This window comes from Neoarius graeffei, chromosome 1, assembly GCF_027579695.1.
Source record: "Neoarius graeffei isolate fNeoGra1 chromosome 1, fNeoGra1.pri, whole genome shotgun sequence".
Classification (NCBI taxonomy): Eukaryota; Metazoa; Chordata; class Actinopteri; order Siluriformes; family Ariidae; genus Neoarius; species Neoarius graeffei.
This window is the reverse complement of record NC_083569.1, coordinates 108304251-108327627: the sequence shown is the minus strand read 5'-3', so window position 1 is coordinate 108327627 and position 23377 is coordinate 108304251. Positions and strand designations below refer to the sequence as shown.

Here is a 23377-nt window from a genome sequence, read left to right as displayed (position 1 = left end):
CACCCTGGACAAGTCGCCAGGTCATCACAGGGCTGACACATAGACACAGACAACCATTCACACTCACATTCACACCTACGGTCAATTTAGAGTCACCAGTTAACCTAACCTGCATGTCTTTGGGCTGTGGGGGAAACCGGAGCACCCGGAGGAAACCCACGCGGACACGGGGAGAACATGCAAACTCCGCACAGAAAGGCCCTCGCCGGCCCCGGGGCTCGAACCCAGGACCTTCTTGCTGTGAGGCGACAGTGCTAACCACTACACCACCGTGCCACCTGTCAGATTACTAGGCTACAAAAAAATATATATATATATATATATATATTCTTTTCATTAGACCTGTATCATAAAGATAACTGATTAGTGCTTTAATTCTATTTCGCTGTATTCTTTCTTCCTTTAGTATGTTGTGAATGTCTGAACCTGCTTCAAGCTCCAACCATTTCTGTCTTTGATAACTGTATTTACTACAAGGAAATAAAACATGCTCAACATCTTCCTTAACTCTACATCCTTGACAAAGACCATCACTTTTACCTAATATCTGTAATGTTACATTAAGACCTGTGTGTCCCAGTCTTAATCTTGTATATACTACCTCCTCATTTCTGTTAAATCCCATTGATGTTATTCTTTTCCCCCATACCTGACTCTGCATATTAAAGTATTGTCTACCTTTGGGTTCTGTTTCCCAATCTTTTTGCCATCTTTTCATAATCTCTGTTTTAATTAAAGCTTTAGCTTCTCCTTTTCCCAGTGGAATATGAATGTCTATCTGTTCTTTATCAATGGATTCTTTGGCTATGTGGTCTGCTATTTCATTACCTTTAATTCCTATATGGGCTGGTATCCAACAAAACTCAATAGTAAGTCCCATATTCCTTATGTGAGCTAAGAGATGTTTAACTTCAATTACTAAGTCTTCCCTTGTTGAGTTACCTGATAAAAAACTTTGTAAAACTGACATTGAATCTGTACATATAACTGACTTGAGTGGTTTGATTTCTTCAATCCATCTTAATGCAGAAAGAATTCCAGCCATTTCAATTGAGTAAACTGATAGGAAATTATTCAGTCTATAGCCATATGTTTTTTTGAATTCTGGAATATAAATTCCAATGCTACATTTGCCACTTAATACATCTTTTGATCCATCAGTATAAATTTGGAGATATCCATAGAATGAAGAAGTCAAGTATTGTTTGCAAAATAATGCAAAACTCTTTTGATTTGGATAATCTTTCTTTGCCTCTAGCAGTTCTATATTAACCTCAGGGGTAGGCAGAATCCATGGAGAGACACCACTTAAAGCTAATGCAGGGCTGTATGTTAATTCCTTCAAACCATACTGGTTTGCAGTATTGTCAATGTTCCACCCAAACCCATTATGCTTCTTGTAATATTCCCAGCAATCTTTAAGTACTGATATGTCTGGATTGTTAATACTGCTCTGCAGTCTGACCCAATGCATTAAAGAAAGCTTGTTAAACCTTAAATTAAGTGGGGTTTCCTCTGACTCCACCAGAAGAGCACATGCAGGAGTTGTTTTAATAGCACCCAAAGCTATTCTAATGGCCTTTAATTGTATTCTTTCCAGCTTCAGAAGGGATGTTTTACAAGCTGAGCTATATGTAATACAACCATAATCAATAGCTGATCTTATCAATGCTTTATAAATATTCAGCAAAGATTGTCTGTCTGCTCCCCAGGTAAGACCAGATATCATCCTCATCAAGTTCAGTACCTTTTTGCATTTAGTTTCAACATGTTCAGTATGAAGTTTCCATGTCAGTTTACTATCCAACCACATACCTAGATATTTAAATGCATTCCCCATTTCAATAATATGATTATAGAGCATTACTTTAACATTTTCTGGAACTTTCTTTCTTGTAAAGTATGTGACTTGAGATTTTTGAACAGAGAACTTAAAACCCCAATCTATCCCCCATTGTTCTAGGATGTGTATGTCCTTCTGGATTGATTCAGTAATGTGCGATATGTTACGTCCCATTTTCCATATAACAGCATCATCTGCATATAGTAAACCTTCATTCATTTCACCCAATTTCTCAAAAATATCATTAATCATAATGTTAAAAAGTATTGGACTAATGACACTCCCTTGGGGTATTCCATTTTCAACAGTAAATTCTTCTGAAACAGCTTCACCCACTCTGACCCTTAAGGTACGTTGAGAAAGAAAGTCTAATATGTAGTTGTACATCTTCCCATTAATTCCCAATTTTCCTAATTTTATTAATAATCCTTCCCTCCACATGGTATCATAAGCTTTCTCTATATCTAGAAAGACTGTTACCATAGCCTCCTTCATAACCAATGCTTTTTCAATTTCATTAGTAAGTTTGATTAATGCATCAGTTGTTGATTTCTGTTTCCTGAATCCAGTTTGATAGCTGTGAAGTGAACAATTATATTCTAAATAGTAATTTAATCTTGACACAATCATTTTCTCCATCAATTTCCCTAAATGTGAGATGAGAGCTATTGGTCTATAATTCCCTGGGTTGCTTGGGTCCTTTCCGGGCTTATTAAATGGGAGGATTGTAGATCTTTTCCATACATTTGGTAGTTTACCCTCATTCCATACTTTATTAAATAGATTAAGAATCATTTGTAGAACTGCATCAGGTAATTGCCTAAACATAGCATAACATAAGTAATCACTGCCTGGAGCAGAATATGCAGTGTTATTTAAAGCCATTTTTAATTCTGATATATTAAATTCAGCATCCATGCTGGACATGTTTGGTTCCTTCATGACTAGAGGATCTTTATTTACTTCCAAGACTTCTTTTTTCCTTTTCTTAAAACATTCTTCCAGATGGTTACCTTTATGGATATCTGCAAAGGTTTTACCTAAAAGGTTCGCTTTATCAGAATCAGCAACATATTGATTATCACCTTCCATTAGCACAGGGATATGTGATGGTTTATATCTTCCGGTCATCTTTTTAATCATCATCCATACTTGGTTTATTGTAGTTTCTCTACCTATTGTTGAACAAAACTGCCTCCAGGATTCTCTTTTTGCTTCTTTAATAACTTTCCTGGCTATGGCTCTTTTCTTTTGATAATTCAAAAGATTATCAGATGTTAATGTTTTACACAGGATCTTAAAAGCTTTATTTCGTTCTTTAATTGCTTCAGTACATTTATCATCCCACCATGGTACATTTCTTTTATTCTTTTTACCTTCACTAATTGGAATACTTTGGCTTGCTGCAAAGTATATAAGAGAGCTTACGCTACTATTCATATCATTCACGTTTTGATCAACTTCTGGTATCACTGAAAGCATATCTTCAGAGATTTCTTTAAACTCATCCCAATTAGCTTTGCTAAACACCCATTTGTGATGTATATAATTTGGATCAATCTTAAACTCCATATCCATTTTGCACCATATTGGAAAATGATCACTTCCAATATTAGTTGATTGATCTACATCCCACCTACATCTATAAGCAATTCTTCTGTCAACTAAGGTTAAATCGATGCAAGATGTCTCATTCTTATAAATATTGATCCTAGTACCAGAACCATTATTTAAACAAACTAACATTCTGTCATTGGCCATTTCTTCAACTGCTAAGCCATTCATGTCTGTATGTTTACTACCCCATAAGCTGTTGTGGGCATTAAAGTCCCCACACCATATTTCAGGATGTTTTTTCTCAAAGATATTGTTTAGCATGTCAGTTGTTAAACTTTTACATGGGTTATAATAGTTAACAACACTATATATTTCCTTAGGCCCATTAAATATTTCTGTGATAATACATTCATGTTCTTTATCTATATTAATACGTCTGTAAGGAATCCCATCTTTTATGAATGTCGTACATCCACCACCTCTCTCATTACTTCTATCAAATCTAATGCCTTTAAAGCCTTTGATGATAAAATCTAGGTGTGGTTATGTCACCTGAATACATATTATATCAGGTTTATCTGTCAAATTTTGAATGTAACTTTTGAATTCTTGTCCATTAGCTAATAAACTCCTTGCATTCCATTGTAAAATGAAAAGAACCATAATTCATTCAACTACCTTGAGTCTGTCCATATTTAAGATTTATCATTTCATGAATTACATCAGCTTTGCTCATAGGCCCCCAAAAATCATTGGCAATGTCAACAATTGATTTAATCCTGTCACTTTTCCTTGAGTGTTGTAGTGCTGTGTTCATCACTGTGCAAATAAACGCAATGAATTCATTCTTATCCACAAGTAGTGTTTCTTTTGTGATTTTTGTTTTGCATTCACACTTACATGTAACTGAAGCTGAAATAGGCCTAGGCCTGTTAACATGTTGAGGATTCCCTTCTAATTGAACTCTGTTTTTCGGTCTTAGCGTGTTATCAAACTGGCTCCAAGTGGATTGTTCTGGTGAAGTAGGAACACTAGTAACTCTCTTATCCTTCTTAACTATCTTAATGGCATCTGCATAAGAAGTCTTGTATGTAACTTTGTATTTCTGTATTTCTTTGGCCTCCTTTTGCTTCTCACAACCACCATATGCAGCACTGTGTGGCCCTCCACAATTGCAATACTTTAATACAGTTTCCCCACACTGACCATATTCGTGTTCACCACCACATTTTGCACATCTTATTTTACCTCTACATTGCCCTGCCACATGACCAAATCTTTGGCATTTAAAACACCGCAATGGAGGCGGAATGTATTCACGGACCATGTAAGACATATATCCCATCTGAACTCTAGTCGGCAAGTCTTTACTGAAGCTTAATAAAATTGATGTACTTTCAGTTTTTTCTTTTCCCTTGGTCAGGCGTTTAGCATCAGTTATTGCATACCTTGCCAGATTCTCCTTGATCTCTTCCATTAAGACTGATGTTGGTATTCCTGTTATGACACCTCTAGCTTTAGATGCTGCCCCTGGAATATGTGAGGTAATTTTAAGTTTGTTAAGTGACTCCTTCATCAGGATGCTATTTCGCTGCTTTTCAGTCTTAGCAAAAATCAAAAGCCTCCCATTTCCCATGAATCTGGCATGATTTATCTTTCCTATTTCTCTCTCAATTGCCTTAGTAATGTGGATTGGATGTAAATCTGGCCCTCCTTTTTGTTCAAAAACTACCATAACTTTCCATACTTCTTCGCTTGACCCCTTAGACATCTTTCTATCAACCTTGGTTCTTTTGATAACAGATTATCCAGACTCGTCTCCACTGCTATCTCTATCTGACAGTTTCCTAATTCGACTGACTTCTTCCCAAAACATATCCTCATTCACATTAATGTCATTATTTCTTAAACAACCATCTGACTTTTCTGCCATGTCCACTTCACATTCACTGTACAGTTAAATGTCTTCCTGTGGCTTACTGCACGCCTTGTTTCTTCTTTTTCGTTGAATTGCCGCCAAACAAAACAAGTCGCCGACCCCTCCCCTCTGTGGCAGTCTGATAAACATTGACATTTTTAAGTATTTTATCTAATTAAAAACATCCATGCAAAAGTGACACACATGGTTATATTCTGGACACCCTCAGCAATAATAATATGAGAGTAAAGTGAATGGAATGAAATTTGTTTTTATTTAAATTAAGTGCAAACACAACCTTACAAAAAATATTTGCAGAGTCTTTCAACCTTGTAAAAAAAACACACTATAAATATATCTGCACAAGACTTTGGAAGTCTGAACCTTGTAAGCATAGGTGTTGGCTACATAAATGTAAGAACAGCATTCAGAAATGTTGCGTAGTTTCAATACTAATTGTAGAAACTTCAGACTACCTATGTTTTCTCCAAAGTCAGTTGGCCTTTCAAATGAATATTGATGAGGTAGGTGTAATTCACCTGTAATCCCCCTGTCACTGTCAATAGTCCATTTGTCAAAGACAAAGACCCTGGCCCTGGCCCCTGTACCTCCCTGACCCCACACCTCTCTGCTTGGAAAGTTACTGCAAAGAAAAGAAGCCCTAAAAGCCAAAGCTACATTTCATAATCTTATGCATAGACTTATGCACGGACTATCATCTCATCTCATTATCTCTAGCCACTTTATCCTGTTCTACAGGGTCGCAGGCAAGCTGGAGCCTATCCCAGCTGACTACGGGCGAAAGGCGGGGTACACCCTGGACAAGTTGCCAGGTCATCACAGGGCTGACACATAGACACAGACAACCATTCACACTCACATTCACACCTACGGTCAATTTAGAGTCACCAGTTAACCTAACCTGCATGTCTTTGGACTGTGGGGGAAACCGGAGCACCCGGAGGAAACCCACGCGGCCATGGGGAGAACATGCAAATTCCACACAGAAAGACCCTCGTCGGCCATGGGGCTCAAACCCGGACCTTCTTGCTGTGAGGCAACAGCGCTAACCACTACACCACCGTGCCGCCACTATAATATCATATATAAATTAAATTTTAATAAGATTTAGCCAAAATAGTAACAACTCAATTAAATAAATACTGCACTGCAGGCCTGGAATTTCATCATGTTAGGGGCAAGGCCACTTGGCCTTTTGTGCTGTCAATTTTTTGAGGGGACGAAGGCCAAAAGCCAGGGCACCAAGGCCATAAAATAAAACAATGATTTTAAGTTCACATCTATAATGAATTTAATTTAAAGACTAATGACTCTTCTGAGGAAGATTGGAGTCTCAGTCGAAACTATCAAGCAGGTAAAGAAACATCTCCTACACTATTATGTCTGAAGATAAGAAAATATTGAACACATCTAAACTTATCAATCCATCACTCACTTCAAAAATTGTAAAACTTATTCAACCTATATCCTCCCATAATTTTTGTTCAATTGATAACGAATGTGCAAGAGCATCTTCAGACTGTACTACTACGCAGATTTTTGATTAATCAAAATTGAGCCTGGAGTTCATTAAAATGTTTGACTGTAAATGGAACATATACTAGCATGCAGGCTACTGATTAACCCATAAAAGCCCAGACTGATTTCTCAATCAAAGAAAATTATTGAGGAAATAAAATGAACTAAATAGATGACAAAGAAAACATTTCTGTCTGACCTTTTATTTTTTAAAATAGCACTTTCATGTCTCAAGATCTGAAATATTAAATTGTGTAATGTTTATTTAATGGTAACAAACTTAAGCCCTAAATTTGCAGAACACTGCAACACTTTTACACTGTAAACCCGAAAGTTCATTCTATGCAAACAGTTTGAGTAAATACCACTTTTAAAGATTAGTTTTATTGCATTACTTAAACAGTATGAGTATATGAAGAGTATATGAGACAGTCATTGGGTGTACTCATTTTTGTAATTTAAACAAACTTAAACTATCATGTTTTACCTCAGGCCACAGTGCTGCCCTGTTGTGATTGGCTCAAAACTCAAGACAAGTCTGTGCTTGTCCGTTGACGGCTACAGAGGAAGTTGCGCCATTTTCTAATTTACACAGAGCAATTTAAGGTCTTTGCACTTTTGACAGCAAGCTAATTAGCATTTGTTACTGGCTACAGTCAGTACTCAGCACGTTAAAAGTGGGTCAACGTTGTAACGACATAACGTTACTGTACAAGCAATGCTTATTTAATGGTAACAAACTTAAGCCCTATATGTTGAAATTCCTATCTTATTCATTCGTTGATTTATCACACAGTCTTACCTCAGTCAACTTCTTCCCTCCTTCTGTGAAAATTCAACGTCTCAGATGTGGACACAAGTGGGCAGGGGATGTGTTTGATCTAAGTCTCCTGGTTGGCTGGTGATAGATTGGTGTCATTATAGCACGTCGGAGCAGTTCATGCCAGGCTTGAGTCCGATCCACCACTGATGAGTTGCCCACTAAGAATCCAGAATGTCATCAAAAGACGTATTTTTTTCTCAATAGACGCAGGTGATGTTAAAGCCTATTGGCAGTCACGAGGCAGACTACAAAATTGCAAAACCGCAGGGCATCAAGGCCACTGTGGCCTTACGGCAGATATTTTTTTCCAAGGGCACAAGGCCAAATTGAGAGGGCATGAGAGTCATGGCCCTCGTGAAATTCGTGCCCTGCTGCACTGTCTTAGTACTACTAAAATGCATCTCTCTCACTAAACACTTTCCAACAGAATTTTTAAAAAAGCATGAGAAATACTATCAAAATTCTATCGGAATGCATCAAAGGAATTTGCTCATTTGCAAACTCTGACTGAAAGTTTTTAAACAAAATTTAAAAATGGCACTATAAATACTACCATACTATCAAAATATACTCCACAAAGAAATTCACTCAAATGCAAAATTTTAGTACTACCAAAATACACTCAATAGTAATCTTTCACTTAACACCTCAAAACTCTATCAAAATCAATCACTTTCCAGATAATTCGCTTGTAAACTTTCACTTAAAACTTTCAAACATAAATTCAAAATAGCACTTATCCCATCCTACAAGCAGAAGCTGAAATCTGCTAAGCCTGTAGTTAAGATAGTGAGGAGATGGTCTGATGAGGCCAAAGTGGAACTACAAGCCTGCTTTGACTGCACTGATTGGAGTGTTTTTGAGGCTGCAGCTTCAGACCTTCATGAATTGACTGATACTGTGACATCTTACATCAGTTTTTGTGAGGATATGTGTGTGCCCACCAAGACCTTCCGCACATACAATAACAACAAACCCTGGTTCACCGCAAAACTCAGACAGCTTCGCCAGGCCAAGGAGGAGGCCTACAGAAGTGGGGACAGAGTCCTGTACAAACAGGCCAGAAACACACTGACGAAAGAGGTGAAATCAGCTAAGAGGAGCTACGCTGAAAGGATCGAAAACAGCCTTTCAGCCAACGATCCGGCATCAGTGCGGACAGGCCTGAAGAATATCACTAACTACAGGAGACCATCCCCCTACACTGCAATGAACCATCAACTGGCTGACGAATTGAATGTGTTCTACTCCAGATTCGACAAATTCACTGTTAGGACTGGGACTGTTTTGGCCTCTAGAGGCCGCTGTTATTTCCTTTTCTGGTCATGTTTGTTTTGGCCTCTAGAGGTCACCACTGTGTTCTGTGTTTTGTTTTTGTCTTATTGCCTGTTTCCTGCCCCGCCCTGTCCTTAATTAGTTTGTGTATTTATACCCCTGTGTTCAGTCCTCTAGTCACGGAGTCTTTGTGCTGTTATGTTTAGCTCCAGTTTCCTCTGTACTGTGTTCCTTGCCTTTGTCTTTTTGGTTTTGCACTTTGCTTTGCTTTTTTTGGACTTTTTGGACCTAATATTTACTGTTTTTTGGATCTTCTGAGCGTTGGTATTTTTGCCTTTTCTTTTCTGTTTTTTTGGCTTTTGTACTTTGGATATTTCTTATTTTTCCCTTCATCTTCTGAGCGTTTTGGATTATTTCTTTTGGACTGTATATATTGTAAATAAACCTTTTGATACTTTTTCTACTTCTGCCTCACGCCTCTGCATTTGAGTCATCCCCCTGGTGGCCTAGTGGGGGTTTGCTGGATTATCACACCAGCGAACCAGGTTCGAATCCCAGCAAAACCCTAACAGAAAGACTCCATCATGACCGACTCAGCAGAGGCTGCTTCAACTGTCTACCCGGCCAACCTTCAGGGAATCATGGCAGCTTTGACACGCTTCAGAGCGACCATGGACGCTCATGGACGAACGCTCACCAGCCAACATGAGGCCCTTGCTTGCCACGAGGTACTGCTTCAGCAAATTGGGAAAACCCTGGCACAACTGACACCTCTGCCTGCATCTCCTCATCCTGATCCGGCTCCAGTGCCTCCTGCCACGCTGTCTCCTTCACCTCGCGAACCCAGCCTTCCTGCACCACAGAGGTATGACGGCAAGCACGGTGAGTGCTGGGAGTTCCTTACCCAGTGCCAACTCACCTTTTGAGCTCCAGCCTACCACCTACACTACGAATCGCCGCAAGATTGCCTTTGTGATAACCTTGTTAGCTGGTAAAGCACAAGCTTGGGCAACGGCCATCTGGCAAAGAGTGTTCTGACTTCAAGCTATTTACGGAGGAGATGCTTCTGGTCTTCGATCAGGCAGACATCAGTAAAGATGCAGCCAGGAAGCTCATGTCTGCCCGACAGGAGGGAAGCGTTGCAGACTACGCCATCTCGTTCCGGACCCTCGCAGCAGTAAGTGAATGGAACGAGACTGCCCTGGTGTCAGCCTTCCACCATGGTCTGTCTGACCCCATCAAAGATGGTCTGGCTTCTATCGGATGCCCAAGTGACCTAGAAACTCTGATCTCACATTCTACTCACCTTGACAACAGGATGAGAGAACGCCGCCAAGTCCTGAGCCTCCCCGGCCTCCCTGCCTCTACCTGGAGCCCGTCTACCTCCTCCAGTGACTGTCCAGAGCCCATGCAAGTTGGCCGTACTCGTCTCTCCATAGCCGAGAGGGAGCGCAGAAGGAGGGACAAGTGCTGCATCTACTGTGGCAAGCCTGGTCACTTCCGAGCATCATGTCCCGAGCTCTTGGGAAAAGGACCGCCCCGTCCAGCCGAGGGAGGGTTGTGACGGGGCCTACCCTCTCTCCCGGACTCCCTGGCCAAGGAATCTACATCCTGGTCTCCATCTCCTGGGGTGAGTCCGTCCACTCTTGTCAAGCCTTGTTAGACTCAGGGGCAGCTGGAAACTTTATGGATATCCACTTCGCCCAAAGCATCAATGTCCTGACTGCGCCTCTTGAAGTCCTACTGTCTGTGTCTGCCCTCGATGGCCAAGCGTTAGGTGATGGAAGAGTCACCCAAGTTACTTCTCCAGTCTTCCTCCAGTCTCAAGGTCACAAGGAAGAAATATCCCTGCACCTGATTCCTTCACCTGAGTTCCCAGTTATTCTAGGTCTTCCTTGGCTTACCCGCCACAACCCTCGTATAGACTGGGTCACTAGCCAGGTTGTGGAGTGGGGTCCTGCTTGCTATGCCTCTTGTCTGCTCTCTAGCTCTCCTGTGTCTCCTGCCAAGCCTCCCGATCTCAGAGTTATCTCAAGTTCCCACAGAGTACTGGGATCTCAAGGAAGTTTTCAGTAAGAGCAGGGCCGCCGTTCTCCCTCCGCACCGTGCCTACGACTGTGCCATCGACTTGCTCCCTGGGACTACCCCTCCTCGTGGCAGACTGTTTTCCTTCTCTCAGCCAGAACACAAGGCCATGGAGGAGTACATCAAGGAGGCCTTGGCCTCTGGGTTCATTCGACCCTCCACCTCACCCGCTGGTGCCGGCTTCTTCTTTGTCGGCAAGAAGGATGGGGGCTCCGGCCATGTATTGATTATAGGGGCCTGAACAAGATCACTGTGTGCAACCGCTATCCCCTTCCGCTGATGTCCACAGCATTCGACCTGCTCCAAGGCACCACCATCTTCACCAAATTGGACTTATGGAATGCATACCATCTTGTCCGTATCCGACAGGGAGACGAGTGGAAGACCGCCTTTAACACCCCGTCAGGGCACTATGAGTACCAGGTCATGCCCTTCGGACTCACCAATGCACTAGCTGTTTTTCAGGCCCTTATCAACGATGTCTTGAGGGATATGATTAATCAATACGTTTTCGTCTACCTGGACGACATCTTGATATTCTCCAAGACCTTACAGGAGCACCGCCACCATGTCCGCCAAGTCCTCCAGAGACTTTTACAGAATAATCTGTTTGCTAAAGCCCAGAAATGCGAGTTTCATGTCCCCGAGGTCTCCTTCCTGGGATTTATCATACGAACGGGGCAACTCCAAATGGACCCAGCCAAGACCCTGGCCGTCCGGGACTGGCCTACTCCCAAGTCTGTTAAGGAGGTTCAGTGGTTCTTAGGATTCGCTAACTTCTACCGCAAGTTCATCAGGAACTTCAGCTCCGTAGCAGCACCTATGTCGGACCTCACCAAAAGGACTGGTGGTTCCTATGTCTGGTCCCCTCAGGCAGAAAAGGCATTTAATGACCTCAAACACCGCTTTTGCACGGCACCTATTCTGGTTCTCCCGGACATCTCCCAACCATTCATCGTGGAGGTGGACGCCTCAGACAGTGGTGTCGGCGCGGTGCTCTCTCAACGCTCGGAAGGGAAGCTGCACCCCTGCGCTTACTTCTCCCACCGCCTGAGCCCTGCGGAGTCCTGCTATGATGTGGGGGATCGGGAACTGCTAACGGTTAAACGAGCCCTTGAGGAGTGGAGGCACTGGCTGGAGGGAGCACAACATCCATTCCTGGTGTGGACGGACCATAAGAACCTGGAGTACCTCCAGCAAGCCAAGAGGCTGAACCCACGACAGGCTAGGTGGGCTTTGTTTTTCAGCCATTTCAATTTCACCCTATCATACCGCCCGGGCTCTAAGAACACCAAACCGGATGCGCTCTCCAGGCTGTTCTCACCCAACAACAGGGAGAGTGAAGTTGGGCCTATCATCCCTGTATCCCGGATTGTGGCTCCTGTCCGCTGGGGTATTGAGGAGACCATTCGACAAGCTCAACGCCGGGACCCTGATCCTGGGACAGGGCCACCGGGCCTCCTGTACGTCCCTCGTCAAGCCCGGGCCAAGGTTCTCCAATGGGGTCACTCTTCCCCTCTCACCGCCCACCCGGGAGCTCGGAGGACCCTGGACTTCCTGAAAAGACGCTTCTGGTGGCCTAACATGGAGAAGGAAGTAAGGTCATTCATCCTGTCCTGTGAGGTCTGCACCAGAACCAAGAACCCGCAACAGCATCCTCAGGGTCTCCTGCATCCTCTGCCTATTCCCCGGCGTCCCTGGTCCCACGTGGCGGTCGACTTCATCACGGGTCTCCCTGAGTCTCAAGGTAACACTGTCATTTTGGTCATTGTGGACAGATTCTCCAAGGCCTGCCGCTTAATACCACTGTGCAAACTCCCTTCTGCCCTTGACACTGCTAAATTGCTACTTAATCACGTCTTCCGAGTCTTTGGTCTTCCACAGGACATCGTCTCTGACTGGGGGCCCCAGTTCTCCTCCTGAGTGTGGCACGGCTTCTGCAAGCTCATTGGGGCCACTGCCAGCCTCTCCTCTGGGTTCCACCCCCAGTCCAATGGCCAGATGGAGAGGCTCAACCAAGACCTGGAAACCACCCTGCAAGGCCTGGCTATGGATAACCCGACATCGTGGAGCACCTGGCTGCCATGGGCTGAGTATGCCCACAACACCCTGCAGTCATCGGCCACCAAGCTGTCGCCGTTCCAGTGCCAATTCAGGTTCCAGCCACCTCTGTTCCCGGACCAGGAGGAGGACGCTGGGGTGCCCTCGGTCAACCAATACGTGAGACGGTGTTGCAAGACCTGGAGCAAGGTCAGGAGGACACTCATCCAGACCTCCAGTACCAACCAAACTCAAGCCAACTGCCATAGGAGACCTGCCCACACTTTCTGCCCTGGGCAGCAGGTTTGGCTGTCCACCAAGGACCTTCCGCTGCGGGTGGAGAACCGCAAGCTTGCTCCTCGCTACATTGGCCACTTCAAGGTTGTACGCAGAGTTAACCCTGTCTCCTACCAGCTCCAGTTACCACGTACGCTAAGGATTAACCCCACATTCCATGTTTCCCTGTTGCGGCCCGTACTGACGTCCATGTATGCCCCTGCCCCGAGGAACCCCCCGCCCCCCGCATCTTCCAGGGTCAGATTGTTTTCACCGTGCGCCGCCTGCTGGACTCCCGCCGGGTTCATGGGGGTCTCCAATATCTTGTGGACTGGGAGGGCTATGGCCCTGAGGAGCGCTGCTGGGTCCCAGCTTCGGACATAGTAGACAAAGAACTTTGTCGGGACTTCCATTCGGCCCATCCTGATCGTCCTGGGAACGTCAGGAGACGCTCCTGGGGGGGGTCCTGTTAGGACTGGGACTGTTTTGGCCTCTAGAGGCCGCTGTTATTTCCTTTTCTGGTCATGTTTGTTTTGGCCTCTAGAGGTCACCACTGTGTTCTGTGTTTTGTTTTTGTCTTATTGCCTGTTTCCTGCCCCGCCCTGTCCTTAATTAGTTTGTGTATTTATACCCCTGTGTTCAGTCCTCTAGTCACGGAGTCTTTGTGCTGTTATGTTTAGCTCCAGTTTCCTCTGTACTGTGTTCCTTGCCTTTGTCTTTTTGGTTTTGCACTTTGCTTTGCTTTTTTTGGACTTTTTGGACCTAGTATTTACTGTTTTTTGGATCTTCTGAGCGTTGGTATTTTTGCCTTTTCTTTTCTGTTTTTGTGGCTTTTGTTTTGACTTTTGTACTTTGGATATTTCTTATTTTTCCCTTCATCTTCTGAGCATTTTGGATTATTTCTTTTGGACTGTATATATTGTAAATAAACCTTTTGATATTTTTTCTACTTCCGCCTCACGCCTCTGCATTTGAGTCATCCCCCCTCGTGGCCTAGTGGGGGTTTGCTGGATTATCACACCAGCGAACCAGGTTCGAATCCCAGCAAAACCTTAACATTCACACCTCTCCCCCCCTCAGACATTAAAGACCCATTCACACCCCCTACTATTCTGCCTCCTCTGACCCCACACCAGCACTCAAGATCTGTGAAGAGGATGTTTGTCAGCTTTTTTGCAGACAGAAGATCAGGAAGGCACCTGGCCCAGATGGTGTGTCACCCTCCTGTCTGAAGGTCTGTGCTGATCAGCTGGCTCCCATCTTCACCCAGATCTTCAATAGATCCCTGGAGCTGTGTGAAGTCCCCTCATACTTCAAACACTCCACAATAATCCCGGTTCCCAAGAAAACCACCATCACAGGACTGAATGACAACAGGCCTGTAGCTCTCACATCTGTAGTCATGAAGTCCTTCAAGAGATTGGTGTTGTCACACCTGAAGGACATCACAGACCCCCTGCTGGACCCCCTGCAGTTTGCCTACCGGGCAAACACGTCAGCGGATGATGCAATCAATATGGGACTGCACTACATCCTGCAACACCTTGACTCTGCCGGGACGTACGCCAGGATTCTGTTCGTGGACTTCAGTTCGGCATTCAACACCATTGTTCCAGACATCCTCCACACCAAGCTCACCCAGCTCACTGTGCCCTCCTCCACCTGTCAGTGGATTACAAACTTCCTGACTGACAGGAAGAAGCAGGTGAGGATGGGGAGCATCATATCCAGCACTCGGACTGTCAGCACTGGCGCCCCCCAAGGGTGTGTGCTCTCCCCACTGCTCTTCTCCCTTTATACCAATGACTGCACCTCAAGAGACCCATCTGTTAAACTCCTGAAATTTGCAGACGATACAACGGTCATCGGCCTCATCCGGGACGGTGACGAGTCTGCATACAGATGGGAGGTTGAACGGCTGGTCTGGTGGTGCAGTCAGAACAATCTGTAGCTGAACACACTCAAAACTGTGGAGATGACAGTGGGCTTTAGGAGGAGCCCCCCCCCCCCCCACTCTGCTGCCCATCACCATCACCAACAACACTGTGACTGCCATTGAAAGCTTCAGGTTTCTGGGTTCCACAATTTCTCAGGACTTGAAGTGGGAGACAAACACAGTCACTATCATCAAAAAGGCTCAGCAGAGGTTGTACTTTCTGCGCCAGCTCAGGAAGCTCAACCTGCCTAAGGAGCTGCTGACACAATTCTACTCTGCCATCATTCAGTCTGTTCTTTGCTCTTCCATCACTGTTTGGTTTGGATCGGTCACCAAACAGGAGAAGAACAGACTGCAACGGACAATAAGGTCTGCAGAGAAAATTATTGGTGTCAACCTGCCCTCCATCCAAGACTTATACTTGTCCAGAGTCAGGAAACGAGCAAGTAACATCTCTGCGGACCCATCACACCCTGGTCACAATCTGTTTAATCTTCTCACCTCAGGGAGGCGATATAGATCACTGTATGCAAAAACAACCAGACACAAGAACAGTTTCTTCCCTCAGGCTGTCTCTGTGATGAACAGCTAAAATCCAGATTCATATATCAGTGATATCACTTGCAAAATATCTGCACACTCATACTGTCATTCTGTGCTCACTGTTACTTATATTTTTTTTACTTATTTAAATTTACTATTCATCTTTGCACTATGCACCATATTGCACCAAAAGGGAAATCCTTTCTGTGATGAACAGCTAAAATCCAGATTCATATATCAGTAATATCACTTGTAAAATATCTGAACACTTATACCGTCATTCTGTGCACACTGTATACTTTTTATTTATTTAACTATTCCATACTTGACTTACCTGGATTACTTTGCACTATGCACCTATTTTTGTTGTTGTTTGTTTGTTTTGTGTATACACTTTTTTATCTGATTTGTACTATGAGAGATAAGTGAACCGGAGTCAAATTCCTCGTGTGTGTCCAAACACCTGGCAATAAAAGTGTTTCTGATTCTGAAGACACTACCACACTATTCAAATACACTCACCAAACAAATTCTCTGTCATGCAAAATTTCACTTAACACTTTAGAAGTTGTACAGTTTGTTTCTGAAATGGTATGGAAGACTAGTTTAATTTCACACTCAAATGTCCATTATATTTTGATTTAAGGTATCTTTACCTTAAAATGTGTAACTGGCTGGTCAAACATTTGCTTATCCATGGAAATTCATTCTCCCATGCAACCTGGCATTTGCATTCATATTTTGCCGTTTGGTATTGGGTTTAGTGGCCATGATGAATGACTGCTTGTAAAAAATGTGGGACAGCCTGGGTGAATCCTACATTACGGAAGTGACTGTCATTCTGTTCATTGATTGGTTAAAAATCAGTTGACGTCAGCAGTGTTTCTCATATGATTCTGATTGGACATAATCGGGAGTATTTTTAACTTGGCGGTAGGGATTTCCCAAAACTGGGAGATTATCCAGTTTTTAACAAATACGATCAGAAGGCGGGAGACAGAGGCTAAAATTGGGAGCCTCCCGCCGAAATCGGGAGGGTTGGCAAGTATGTGGTGTAGTGGTTAGCACAGTTGCCTCACAGCAAGAAGGTTCTGGGTTCGAGCCCAGTGGCCAGCGAGGGCCTTTCTGTGTGGAGTTTGCATGTTCTCCCCGTGTCTGGGTGCTCTGGTTTCTTCCACAGTCCAAAGACATGCAGTTAGGCTGACGTGGGGTGGCCTTGGGCTGAGGTGCCCTTGAGCAAGGTACCTGACCCCTGACTGCTCCCTGGGCGCTGTGTGCGGCTGCCCACTGCTCTGGGTGTGTGTGTGTGTGCATGTGTTCACTACTTCAGATGGGTTAAATGCAAAGGATGAATTTCCCTGTGCTTGAAGTGTGCATGTGACAAATAAAGGTTTCTTCTTAAGCCTGTGGTGGACAAGCTAACTTGACATTCCTTGACAACCGTAAGAGTTTGACTGGCGATGCGAAGCAATCCATTTCTATAATAGCTGTTTTTACCTTTTCTACTGTCTTTTTTGACCCGAATTTTCGCTTGTGGTTTTAACTTCTATCGTAAGTGAAAGCGAATCATTGGGGAATAAATCTGCTTCTTATCGGCTAAAAACACATCTACAGATGTATCTGTATTTATTTTCAAGAATGTTCACATATTAAGCAAATGATAAAAGGTAGAAAAGGAGAAATTATAATTTAGAAACATACCTGAGAAATCCGCCATTTCTCACGTGAATTTCTTTTGGGGGCGACCAACTTGAGTCCAAAAAAACTCTTTTATGGCCAATGATTCGCTTTAACTTACAACAGAAGTTAAAACCACAAACAAAAATTCGGGTCAAAAAAGACAGTAGAAAAGGTAAAAACAGCTATTATAGAAATGGATTGCTTCGTGTTGCCAGTCAAACTCTTACGATTGTCAAGGAATGTCAAGTTAGCTTGTCCACCACGGGCTTGTTGCTATAGGGAAAATTGACACGTGACCAATTCCTGCTAATAGCCTATTTAGGCTATAAAAAGAATTTCCCCTGACACCCAATTATTTTTAGCTACTGAATTTGAATCATAGACTTCTGATTTTATTACTTTTTTCCTAAAAGAACAATTAATTAATTGAGAGCCCTGTGGGCCTGAATTCTCCTCCATTTTTAACTTGCCTCACATCAAGATACTACATCGTACATAACATGGTGGGGTTTCTTTGTTTGCCCAATGCATTGTGGGATACAAATTTGAAACAGGTGAGAACAATGGTGGACGTGAGTGTGCGCATGAAACGTGAAAGACCGACTACAGTAATGGAAAGCGAGAAGAAACGATGCTGTATTGCAAAGGAAAGGAAACATGGAACCAAACTAATAAATATCAGCGGTCAGAAAGAACCTCGGTGTGATCAGCTGTTTGTTTCATGACAGAATGATGGAACTGTCAGTGCATGGTCAAGGTAAACCTGTAGATCAGGGGTCTTCAATCCTATCCACAAAGGGCCAGTGTGGCTGCAGGCTTTCATTCCAACCAAGCAGGGGCTACACCTGATTTCACTTGTTTAATCATTTCACCCTCGTCTCCAGTCAACAATCAAGTGAGCCTCCAATTTGGCTGTAATGAAAGCCTGCAGCTACACCGGCCCTTTGCGGATAGGATTGAAGACCCCTGCTGTAGATGGTAGTAATGCAACACTGGATGCCAGCTGCCGTAAACCCAAAAGGTGAAGACGACGACGGCTCAGGTAAGAGTACGCATGCGCGCATGGACGTCCTCTGTCTACCTGACTGCATGAAGTGAGTGATTTCATGTGCATTATGTGCTAGGGAATCCCCTCAAATTAAATAACTTCCCAGCCACAGAATGGCCTGTTTTTTTTTTTTTAAGATATTACAGAAATAAACATATATCACAATGACCAAATTTCAGAGGGAACTAAACTTCACCGATTTTATGAAATCGAAAGGCCACCTCACTTTAAAGGTAGACTGCCTTTCAGATTTTTCAAGTGGAGGTCATAAAAATAATTTTCCCTGACACCCAATTATTTTTGTTTAGTGGACCGAAAGCTACTGAATTCAAATCACAGACTTCCAATTTTATTAGCTTTTTTTAAAAAAAAAATAGAACAGTTAATGAATTTAGAGCCACGTGGCCCAAAATTCTCCGGTATTTTTTCCTGCTTCAGCATGACCCAATTCAAGATACCACATCATGCATCACATGGTGGGCTTCCCCATTCATGCAAGGCATTGTGGGATACAAATTTGAAACAGGAGAGAAAAATGGAGGACGTGAGTGTGCAAACGAAATGTGGAAGACTGACTACAGTAACGGAACGCAAGAAGAAAATACATTATGTTGCAAAGGAAAGGAAACACAGGACCAAACTAATAAATATCGGTGGTTAGTGAGCACCTTGGTGTGATCAGCTGTTTAACAACAAAATGATGTCAATGCACAGTCAAAGGTAAACCTTTGCACACGGACGACTTCTGTCTGTGAGTGATTTCATGCGCATTATTTGCTTTAATCCCCTCAAATTAAATCACTTCCCAGCCACAGAATGGCCTGATATTTTGAGATATTACAGAAATAAACATATATCACAATGATCACATTTCAGAGGGAACTAAATTTCACCGATTTTATGAAATCAAAAAGCCATCTCGCTTTAATCGAATTAGTTGTTCTGCATTCCTCATCACACTCATTTCTTGAACTGTTTTGTAGAATGCCTATTAGATCAAAGTGTACTTTTATCTTTCTGAGGTTTTGAATCAGATGTTTCATTTCTGCCTCATATTTCTCACAGTGCAGCATAAAACACTCCACTGTTTCTTCTTGCCCACAGTATTCACATCTGCCTGTGTTCTGTTTAGGCCCGTGTATATTCTGACCATTTGATTACAAAGTGAAAATGAAAAATGGGAAAATTAAAAAACTAATGAAAATTTTTTCCATCTTCACAACAGGAAATTAAAAGGTTCATGATGTAGGATTTAGGAGAATAGTACTCCCAAGTATGTTTTCATGAGTGTGCAATTACCTGTCACTACGAACGAGCCCTTTATATCTACATAAGACGGGCGTCCACTTCTGCAGAGCCGCCATTTTGCACCGCAACAGTAATTCAGAATGGACAGACCTTGAGAGAGTGCATTCCATGTTTTGCATTTCTACAAATGGCAGTATGAACCCAGAAGGAAGACGAACAAGAAAGAAGAGGAATCAGCATTTGCTGGTGCTGGCTAAGAAGTTTGAGAACACAAATTTTGTAGAATGGAGAAACATACTTATTATTTAGTACAAGAAAAAGCAAAGGAGTGTGAATGTAAGTACACTATGGGAACCTGACAGCCATCATATGTTCTAAAATGTGCTTGGAAATGGATGGTTAAAGTAAATGCATTCAGCTGGTTGCAATCAGTGGACCTTAAAAAAAAGTGAAATGTGTCTTTTGTTTATATTTTGATTGGCTACAACTGCAAGAAAATTAGAAATTAAACCCTTGAACTATATTCTGGAAATATGGTTTCCGTTTCCAAAATGGAAATGGTTCAGGAATGACAATTATCATTTTATTCTTGTTTACTCCATGGTGACTCTGTAAATTATATTATACCTGTATTATATTTGATGTTAAAAGGATTTTAGTGGGCTCTAGCTTCATACCAATGTTGTGAATTGCCCTACAAAATCAAAGAATCCTGAGCAAATTTTATTGGTCTAATTTTAAACATTTTACAAACAGTTTTGTTTGCGAAACAACTATCTGTGACTATGGTCACAGGTGGCTGGGCTCCCAGAATCTGTACCGGTGTAACACCATGGGGTGTTTCTCAGTATCATTCCATTATGATAATATCCTATCATGGAATGATGGAGTGTAAATAGCTGAGTGACTAGATGTCCATGCAATTGCCGATGTAATCCAGTAGTAAAGCTTTTATTACCTGGAGTTTTCTTCAGACAACAGCAACAGATGCTGGACATCTTCACTTGGCTTCAGTATGTGAACAAAATTTGCTTGTGCCCCAGGTATAGGATAGCAACAGTTGCTAACGTAAATGTGACATCAGTGCAAGGGGTTTATATTACATCTGCGACCCCAGTTGTCAAGATCATTGATGTGTTCTAGCATGTCGCACACATTCAAGAGATGCTATCTTAGGCTCAGAGGTTGTGGCCGTCGCCTCTACCTCAGCAATCCATTTCTTGGCTTCTCCAACTCGAGCCGCAACTGCTTGTAGCTATGAGGTCTGCTCTTTAATAACCTCCAAGACCGTGGCAATTTTGGTGTCGATGACTTGAGTGTGGTTATCTGTTATCCGATCCAAAGCTTGAGTAATACCTGGCTCCATAGCACCTAAAGTAGCAACACTGGGTAGCTCTGTGCTAGCATCTAGCTCTCCACCATCAGTACCGGAAGGTTTCTTTGAAGATTTTTTCGGTTTTGTGGGCATGTTGTCTGGAGTTTTCAGAAAATAACTGTCCAGGCTCATGTTAAGCTATCTCCTGTTCAAAACTCTGCACTTTTACTGCAAAGACATGGGAAATATACACAAACTGATAAATGCCAGCAGAGTTCACTTACAGTGACGTTTACTCTACAACGTCATCTTGCTCCCCCCAAGAAAATGTTTTAACAAATCTGTTTTTAATTTCTTTTTTAGAAGAATTGACTTGATTTACTCTTTCCTGAAAATCAAAAAAGTATCTTTAAATAAAAATAGTCAACATAAAACAAAAGTGACATTTTATTACATTTTATACATAAATGTGATATCAAGGTGTGTGTATGTGGTTACATCTGCATAAAATCACAAAATACAAATGCACACTTCTTCATAGATTGTGTGTGTAGACCTGCCCTCACTCCCATGCAATCAGATTTCTTGCAGTGACTCCAATATACAATTGAACTGCTGCTATAGCCACTCCTTTTGGAGGCTTCCTTTTAGCTGGGCTACCTCTGTCTTCAAAAGAGTAATCTTATGGCAGTACTTCCTCTTCTGTCTATCAGGCTTCTGCTTGCTCTTGCTGCCTCTGCGACGAGTTCTCTCTCTTTGAAAGGCAGAGGGCTCGGTAGACAAAAACACCATGTCTTACAGTACCCAAATAAATTATTTAGGTGGTCATCCAGTCACATTTCCCTCACCTGGACTTCCGTTAGCTAGGCAACAGTACCTCGCCAAACACCTCCGAGCCTTTGCTCCTGAGCCCTACAAGGACAAAATATACCCTAAACCAAATGTGATGCCTCCAGATGGGGTAGAAGATGAAGAAAAAAAGATGCAGGGAGATAAAGGAGAGGAAGGACAGAGTTGAGGTCACAGATGCAGGTGAAGACGTGGGCATGGTCATAGCAGAGAGATTGAAATATATGGAAGATACAAAGGGGAGAAAAAGTCATACTTTAAAACAAACAAACAAACAAACAAAAACCACCCCTCTACATTTTGCATATGCGAACCTGCTCGGAAAAGGTACAGTGGAAAAAATTGTGGACATCTGTGGACATGAATGTTTCCATTTTGATATCTTTTTTAAAATGGGCATTACTAAGGACTTTATATCGTACAACCCCAATTCCATAAATTTCAGACACTGTGCAAAACGCAAATAAAATGCAGAATATAACAATTTGCAAATCTTGGAAACCCTACATTTCACTGAAAATAGTCCAAAGACAAAATGAGCAATTTTATTGTATTTTGAAAAATATATGCTCATTTTGAATTTGATGTCAGCAACATGTTTCAAAAAAGTTGGGACAGGGGCATGTTTACCACGATGTTGCATCACCTCTAGTTTTAACAATACTCTGCAAACATTTGGGAACTGAGGAGACCAATTGCTATAGTTTTTGAGAGAGAAATGTTGTCCCATTCTTGCCCGATATACAATTTCAGTTGCTCAACACTCTGGGGTCTCCTTTGTTGTATTTTGAACATCATAATGCGCCAAAAGTTTTAAATGGGAGACAGGTCTGGACTGCAGGCAAGCCAGTTTAGCACCCAGACTCTCTTACTATGGAGCCATGCGGTTTATATATGTGCAGAAAGCAGTTTGGCATCATCTTGCAGAAAGAAGGAAAGCCTTCCCTGAAAAAGGTTTTGCCTGGATGATAGCATATTGCTCCGAAATGTGTGGATATCATTCAGTATTAATGATGTCTTCCCAGATGTATAAGCTACCCATGTCACGTGCACTAACGCCCCTGCATACCATTACAGATGCTGGCTTTTGAACTGTGCACTGATAAGCCGGATGGTCCCTCTCCTCTTTAGCCTGAAGGATGTGGTGTCCATGATTTTTAAAAAGAATTTCTACTTTTGATTCGTCAGAACTCGGGACAATTTTCCACTTCGCCTCAGTCCATCGTAAAAGAGCTCGGGCCCAGAAAAGGTGGCGGTATTTCTGGATATTGTTTATAACTGGTTTTGATTTGCATTTGTGGATGCAGTAATGAACTGTTGTCACAGATTATGGTTTTCTGAAGTGTTCCTGAGCCCATACAGTGATTTCCACTGAAGACACGTGTCTGCTTTTAATGCAGTG

At 42.6% G+C, this 23377-nt stretch overlaps 1 pseudogene; it reads right to left on the bottom strand.

Annotated features, from left to right (window-relative positions):
* LOC132885874 (zinc finger protein 850-like) overlaps window positions 1-23377 on the bottom strand; it is a 78357-nt pseudogene that overhangs the window by 14699 nt on the left and 40281 nt on the right.